Below are 8,729 nucleotides of genomic sequence, written 5' to 3' on the forward strand. Positions count from 1 at the left end.
TCCCCACACACCCCCCCCCCACACACACACACACACACACACACACACACACACACGTGAGCGTACATGCGCACACATATACGTGCGCGCGCACACACACACACACACACCCTCCTTTCCTTATTATCATTCTACTTCATGGCACAATTACTAAAACCAGGATTCATCAATCATACTGAACATATGGCAGGTCAAAGAATGGTGCTGCCCTGACTCAGATTTTCTGTAGAGTCAAAATAGACTGGATTGAATGAAGACGGCTTTGAGTCAGAAATTCACCACTTTTCACCAGAGGTATTTTGGATGCAAAATAGGCAAGCTGCTTACAAAAGCAAAGACAATGTTTCTCATATAAAAGTCCCTTGTGAAAACAGAATTTTATATGTGGAAAACATTTGGAGATCCTCAGATGGGATATTCTCGTTTTATAAACGAGAAAATTAAGCTCCAAAGATGTAAAATGACTTATCTGAAATCACATAGCTAGTTGGCAACACAGCTCTGACGAGTACTCAGGTCTCCTGGCTTTCACCTTCCAAGTTCTTTTCAATACATCATGCTTTTGGTTACTGTTCGTTGTGTTTTGTTATTTTCTGTTGATGCTTAGTTATTCTTGTTTCTTATTTGATTGGTCATTTTAGTTACTTGTTTAAGACAGTCCAACATTGTCTTTTCTACCATGACTCAAATGGGATTCTGGGAAATAGAGGTAGATCTAGAATATGCAGCAAGGAGAGAAAGAGACAAAAGTAAAAGAACTCTTCCAAACATTTTCAAGTTTGGAATGATCAATTTCTCCTTTGCAGTTATATAATAATCTTATAGAATCAGTGTGTATTTCCACTTCAGTTCTCACGAATTTTGTATTTGTTCCTTGAAGCAGATAAAGAAATAAGGGGGGTGGGGGGAAGGTGTTAATTGTAGAAATGTTCCTTTTAGACCTAAAATCTCTTTTGAAAGATCTTCTGCTCATTACTTTTCAAACACTCCTTTATAGTGAGATATAAAACAATGAAACCATTTTAGGAGGGTTGAAAAACATGTTTTAACATCTGGTTTTGATATCAAACTAAAAATACTTCAAAAGTCTACATCTTTCTTGGTCCAATAGCTGAGCAATAAATATAATAGAAAAAAAAATCATTCTCCTTCGTGTTTTTCCAACTTTATCCTAGTCTTATCTAAAACAAAGAAACATCATAGTGATTTAGGAAATTTAAAATTTTATACTACTTTTAATTATAATGTGTTTTCCTAATCAGTTTCCTTATCTTTAACAATCATCCAAATAGATATAGTTTTTAAAATAAATTTGCTATATTTAACTGAATTTCCCCTCCATTTAACTCATGTTCAGTGATGTCATCAGTTTAAGCCCAGATCCCCTACAACCAGGGGCCCCCAACCCTAGGGGTACCAGTCCGTGGCCTGCTAGGAACTGGACCACACAGCAGGAGGTGAGCGGCAGGCAAGTGAGCGAAGCTTCATCTGTATTTGCAGCCGCTTCCCCAGCACTAGCATCACTGCCTCAGCTCCATCTCAGATCATCAGGCATTATATTATCATACAAGCACCGGTCCCCGGTGCCTAAAAGGTTGGGTATGGCTACCCTAGACAACTTGGCTGGTTTCACAACTATTATAATGATCCTAAGGGAAAAGGAAATGGGTTAACAGAGACAATGCTTTAGTTTTAACTAACAATTTATTCAGTGGCACAGAAAAAATGAGGGAAAATGCAGAAAGTACATAAACTTTTAATAAAGATTTCCATTTTTGAAAGTTTTTTCCTTAGGTATATTAAGAGTCTAAAAATCAAAAAGATATCAAGTCCCCTTCTTTCTCGTTTAGCAAGAGCACCTTTACACATTCTTGACCCTGTCTCTATTCTCAAATATTCTCTTCAGAATACTTTTAAAGGGTACAAATATTCACACACCACACAAAGTAACATTGTTTCCAAGAACCATGTTGTATTAGATTACTATGTGTGTTTACTTCATCAATTGTTTTTTAATGTCACCTAAAATCCAGACACTGAATGATAGAGGCAAGAAAGAGCACTTCAGTTCAAGAGCTGCCACAACCCCACAATGCCTGAACCAAGGTAGGAAAATGTAGCTTTTATACTTCCAGATATTTTATTTTAGAACTAGAATAATAATGGGAAAGAAGAAATTACTGACAATTATTGGAAGGAATATGCTTTTATAGCTTCAAATATATTTTCAGTTCTTCTCCAGAGAACATTGCCACTTAGTAAAAATGGGAGGACAGCCCTTACAAAAGGGAAATTTTGTAAGTAGAAAGATGGTGACTTCTGTACAAATTTGAAATTTATTCTTTAAATAAACTCTTTATTTTAGAACAATTTTAAATTTTTTTAAGCGGAAAGATAATACAGAGTTCCCATATATCCATGCCCAGTTTTCCCTATTATTAAGATCTTACGTTAGTATATTACATTTGTCACAACTGATGAACTAATATTGATGTGTTATTATTAGCTAAAGTTAAAATTTTATTCAGATTTCCTTCATTTTTCTTTAATTTCCTTTTTCTGTTTCAGGATACTACATTACTTTTAATCATCCTATCTCCTTAGGCTTCTCTCGACTATGACAGTTTCAGACTGTTTTTCTGTTGACCTTGAGAGTTTTGAGTACCAGTAAGGTATTTTACTGAATGTCCCTCAACTAGGATCTATCTGTTTTTCTCCTGGTTAGACTGGGGTTATGGATTTGGGGAAGATCGCAAAGATACCATTCTCACCACATCACACCAAGGGTACATACCAAGAATATGACTCATCACATTAACCTTGATCTCCTCACTGAGGTCCTGTTCATCAGTATTCTCCAATGTAAAGTTACATTTTTTTCCCTTTCCATACTGTCCTCTTTGGAAGGAAGTCACTGTGTGTAGTACACACTTAAGGAGTAAGGAGTTATGATCCACCTCACTGAGAACGGAGTATCTACATAACTTGGACTTTTTTTGCACCATGGATTTGTTCATTCTCCTCTATTTGCTTATTTAGTCAGTCACTTATTTATATCAGTATGAACTCAGATATTTATTTTATACTGTGAGTTATCATCTAACACTATTTTCTTTGTTTTGTTGTTCAGCTTTGGCCATTACGAATTCTTTTCCAGATGATTCTCTGGACCTCTGACCTACATTCACAATTGCAGGTTGTTACTGTCATGTGAGCACTTATTTTCTGGTACTTCAAGATGCTCCAGGCTCATTTTGTATAGTTCCTGCCCCAGTCCTAGCTATTTCTTCAAGAAGCCCCGGTTCTTTTATTGGAGAATGGTATTAGAAACCAAGATCCAGGATCTAGGATATGCTCATTGCTTTTAAACCCTCTTAGCTAAGTAAGGAAATATATGTTTATATGCTACCTTTGGAAATACCATATCTATAATTGTTTCTATGTGCAGCCATCCATATCTACATTAAGCTAAATATGAGTTCATAGTGATGTCTCCAATTCTAATCCATTTTCACATAGATCATTCTAACCTCACACTTTAACAGTGAGAAAACTGGCTCCCACCATCTGCCATCCATTTACTTAATTGTTCAATTCTAGTACACATGTATAGTGATACCAAAATTGTTAACTTGTATGTCTATGGGGAACAACTTTATCAAACTATGATATTATGTATAATTCTTTTTCCTTATAGATTCCATGAGTTTCCGAAGTGATTTCGGTCTGCACCTTTTTCCCCTACCCCTTCAGTAAGGTTGTTTCATATATTTTAATATAGCTACATTGTTTTGTCACATTTTGCATTCCGTCCTGGATTCCCCTAACCTTCTAAATATTTATATATAGTTAAATGAAATAAGTTTTATTCTTGAAAAGGTGTAGGATTACGGGTAGAAAGTGGAGAAGCCACTGATGGAACTCAAAAGGAAAGGAATCAATATAGAAATTTTCTTAAGTTTCTAATATCTGCTTAAAATAGAAATTTGTTGAAAGCTAACAGAGGGGAAAAAAATGGCCTAGATGATAGAGGCTCTGTTCATCTCTCTGGCAACCAAATCAAAGTTGTAACAGAAACAGGGAGCAAACAGCAAGGAACATCGCCTGGGATCTAGATGAATAAGCCATACAACTAGGGAGAGAATTAAGAAATCACCCTGCAACAGCAGAAGCTAGGATGGAGTGAGGAGGTGAGGCTGCCTAGTCCTCAGCAGCTGAGTGGGATGGAGGCTGCGGCAGCTGCAGACGCCTCTTAAAGGGGCCGTGTCCGCGAGCGGAGTTTTGCAGTGACAGACCTGCTCACTTTGAGCACCAGTGCCAGTTTGGCTGTGCAGGGGGCAACAGGGACTTACAGGGAGACAGTGAGTTGACCAAGTGAGGGCCAAGGCAAGACTCGCTGTGTACAGAAGTGCCAGTGGTATCCATTGTTCCCCCCTCCCAGTGTGCGACTCAGCGCCGACATAGCGGAAAGTCATCCAACTGGATAACAGAGGTCGTTCCACCCAGAGGATTCCCCGAAACTCAGCGTCCCCCCACTCGCAGCCCCACTCAAGCCACATCCAGGTGTATCCTCGGCGAATCAGGTGCTCCTTACTGAGAAGCACCTAAACTCACACTGGAGGCAACTGGCCTCAGTTTCTGGTGTGGCCTTTTGAGACAACTATAAGCACAGCATCTGTGGATTGTTTGCTGAATCTTAATAGGTGGCCCTGGAGGGGCACAGGCTTTGGCTAAATTTGGCCTGTAGCTGAACCTCTCTCAGGACTGTGCCACTGGACACCTACTACACAAAGCTGCACTAGTAAGACCAAGAGACTTGGGAGCTTTGCTTAGTACATAGAAACAGACTCAGAAAGGCAGCCAAAATGGGAAGACAAAGAAGCAGAAACAATATGAGAGAACAGAACAGATATCCAGAAATAATGGAGTCAAGTAATCTAACAGATGCAGAGTTCAAAACACTGGTTATAAACATGCTCAATGAACTTTTGGGAAGTGTAGATAAATTCAGTGAGAACTTTAACAAAGATAAGAAAACACACACACACATAAAAATGAAAATGGAAATTATAAAAGGGAACCAGTCAGAAATGAAGAACACATTATCTAAGATGAAGAGTACATTAAATGGAATAAATAAAGTGAATAAAAAAGAGGATCAAATGACCTATACAGAGGATGGGAAAGCCAAAGACACCCAATCAGAATGGCAAGCAAAAAGAAGCCAAGACTATAATCATAACTTAAGGAGCCTATGGGACACTATTAAAGGTAAAAATATCCATTTTGTGGGGGTACCTGAAGAGGGAGAACAAGAAGTTGAATATATATTTGAAGAAATAATGATGGAAAATTTCCCTCACCTGGTGAAGGAAATAGACATAAAACTGTGGGAAGCTCAGAGAATCCCAAAAACTAGAAACCCAAAGAGGCCCACACGAAGACACATCATAATAAAAATGCTAAAGGTTAAAGACAAAGTGAGAATCTTAAAAGTAGCAGTTAGTTACCTATAAGGGAGCACCCAGAAGACTGGCAGCTGATTTCTCAAAAGAAACTATGCAGGACAGAAGAGCTTGGCACAAAATATTCAATGTGATGAAAACCCAGGTAGCGAAGCTATCATTTAGAGTCGAAGGATAGATAAAGAGATTCCCAGACAAAAATAAGCTAAAGGAATTCGTCACCACAAAGCTGCTATTACAGGAAATGTTGCAAGGACTTCTTTAAGAAGAAAAACCATGCATCAAAATCATGAATAAAAAATGGTAATAACTACATATCTATCAACGAGTACTTCAAATGGAAAAAAAAAGCGCTCCAACAAAAGGACAGGGTAGCTGAATGGATAAGAAAACAAGACCCCTACATGTGCTACCTACAAGAGACTCACTTGAGATTGAAAGATACACACAGACTAAAAGGAAAGGGATGGAAAAAGATACTGCCTTGATGGACCTAGAGGGTATTGCACTGAATGAAATGCGTCAGATAGAAAAAGACAAATTTCGCGTGATTTCACATATACATGGACTCTAAAGAACAAAATAAACAACAACAACAACAAAAGTGGAATTAAACAAAACAGAGGATATTTTGAGGGCTATTGGATGGGAGTGGGATTAGGCGGGAAGGCAAAAAAAAAGACAAAGGTATTAAGAGGTACGAATAGTTGCAGTATAGACATGGAGATGTAGAGTGTAGCAAGAGGAAGATGGTTAGTAATATAATAAATTTGTAAGGGGGAAGAGGGGGTACTAGATTAAGTGAGATGATCACTTTGCAAGTTATGTGGATCTCTGGTCACTATGCTATATACAACTGAAACTGGTATATTATTGTATGCCAACTGTAAGCGAAAAATAAAACTCATTGAACTGTACAATGTAAATACAAGCAACAAATTGTCTATTATACTTCAATACAGACAAAACAAACAAACAAGAAAGCTAACATAATTTATTTATTTTTTAAATATATTGAAATCTTCACATACAGTAAAGGACATGGTAAAAATCAAAGAAATGTAGCTCTCTTTCACAATTAGACATGGATTTTTCTAGAATCTTCCAGTAACTTCATTCAATTTCCCTCTTTGAAAATGAGAAGTTTCTCATTCAGGAGACTAAGAATTTATGCTAGGTATATTGATAGTATTCTGCCATTCAAGGATAAAAATGTAATAACTATTTAGTTTTAATTGGAAGAAATAAGCTCTACCCATTTTTCACATAATTGTAAATTTTATATTTTCCCAGTTACATTCATAAAGCATTATAACCCTGATTACTACTCGCTCATACCACTAAAAAAATGATTTCTGTCTAGCAACCTGGGATCCTTGGGCATTTTAAAGTCCTTAAAGTATCCAAACAGTTACCAGTATATACCTTGACTTATTTTTAAGAACGTGGGAGAATTTACAGAGATTTGGTGGCCATTCACAAAAGATTATTTTGACTGTAATAACCATCCCCCCCAAAAGGGGGAGAAAAAACTCGTAAGGATTTAAAAAAAAAAAAAAAAGCAAATGTAAGATTATATAAATGCCATTGTAAGATTATATAAATGCCATTTCTTTACCAACATAATAACAAACTTCCAAGGATACAGTTTAATCTCCTGCTGTGATCATGCATTTTATTGAATTATCAGAAAAAGAGACATCAAGAATAAATTCACCAAGTCAGCCTTTGCAGGAGCAAACTGTGCCAAAGACCTCTTTGGTTTCTTTATGGAAACCAGAATTTATCCATGACTCATTCCTACTCAACACTTTACATGTAATGTTAATTCACAAGTTTACTCTCTTTCTTTGTAGTAAGCACTGAGAAGAAAGCCATGTTTGGGGCCATGAATGAGTATTTCTTCCAAATACTGTCAATAGTTTCTTCTTCCCCATTATTTAATTCAAATATGAAATATCTGAAAATATAAAAACTACAATTTCCTAGTTAAGTATTCAGAGACAGTTATATTCTTAAATATTGAAAACCCATCTTTAATAATTTCAAAAAGTTCTGAAGATACAATAAGATCACTTGTTTCTTTCCCCTCATGGTCTCTCAAGAATATCCAATAAGTTATTCAATAAATAAATCATTATGTTTTTGTACTGATGTAAGTTTGTACCAACCCTGCAATTTCCCAAAGGCTGCCTCAGACTCTAGCAGAAATAAGGCAGGAAGTGAACTCTTTCCAAGCTGGGCAGGAGACCAGAGCGGGAGGTAAGATTAGAAGCGAGGAATGGGATAAGGTCAAAGTCAAAATGATGCTTAAAAAAAACCTAAAGGTTTTCTCAGGGGTGGGTTAGGGAGATATGTAAGCAGTTTACTGAGACCACTGCCTCCATTAAGAGAGTCCAATGCTACGAAAGAAGGCGCTCAAAATAAGGTCACAGAGATCAATGTTCTTCCAGCCAAGCTCTGCAATAATTACCATATTGATTTGCAGCACATTAGCACAAAGAAATAGGTACAAAAATGAGGAACCAATAAAGTTTGATTTAAAAATTATCAAATTCTAAAAAAATATGAACAACTGTTGGAAAAGAGGCAAGAGGAAAACAACAAGTGGCTGCCCAAATACATCCCCTAGAAATCGATGCCTCATCAGTTCCCTCTCCCCACACTAAAAACCAGGAGTCTCCCTCGTATCAATACTGAGAATCATGGCCAAAGAATAAGCATGCACTATCAGCAGAACTGTCACACTCCTCAGAAACAGATCTTTTGAAGACTTTGGGGGTTCACATTATATGACAACTGACAAAGTCCAGGGAGACATAGCTGCCAAAAGACAGGTACAATAAGAAAGTCACAAAGCAGAGCTGGCTTTACTTGGAAGCACTTTGCCAGGCTTCACACCAATTCAGCTTGGCAGCAGTCTACTCCCTTGGTGGAAATGTGAAGAAACTTTGAGAAAGTATCCACTGAGAGATACATATCACTCCCATCTACAGCACTGGACGTCACCAGCAGAGATCTTAACCTAGAGCTAGGTCGAGATTTAATCATACAGTCTGCCTTTCAATCTCCTAACTCAGAAATGCAGGGCTTAACACAGTAATCTTTTTATCCTGACTTAAGGGAAGTAATTCTATTAAGAATTGAGCATGCCTGGGAATTTACCTGCTTTACTGTGAGTCTAAGAATTTGAGGCTGGATGGGTAATGCCACAGAATAAAGAGGAGCATCTTTGCAGAGTTGGTCCCCTGTTCGAGAGCATTC

At 37.4% G+C, this 8,729-nt stretch overlaps 1 protein-coding gene across 21 annotated transcripts in view; it reads right to left on the reverse strand.

The window, feature by feature from the left end:
* CUNH9orf3 (chromosome unknown C9orf3 homolog) overlaps positions 1-8,729 on the reverse strand; it is a 335,956-nt gene that overhangs the window by 291,979 nt on the left and 35,248 nt on the right. The window lies entirely within an intron of this gene.

Source organism: Pteropus alecto, unplaced genomic scaffold (assembly GCF_000325575.1).
Source record: "Pteropus alecto unplaced genomic scaffold, ASM32557v1 scaffold138, whole genome shotgun sequence".
NCBI classification, from domain to species: Eukaryota; Metazoa; Chordata; class Mammalia; order Chiroptera; family Pteropodidae; genus Pteropus; species Pteropus alecto.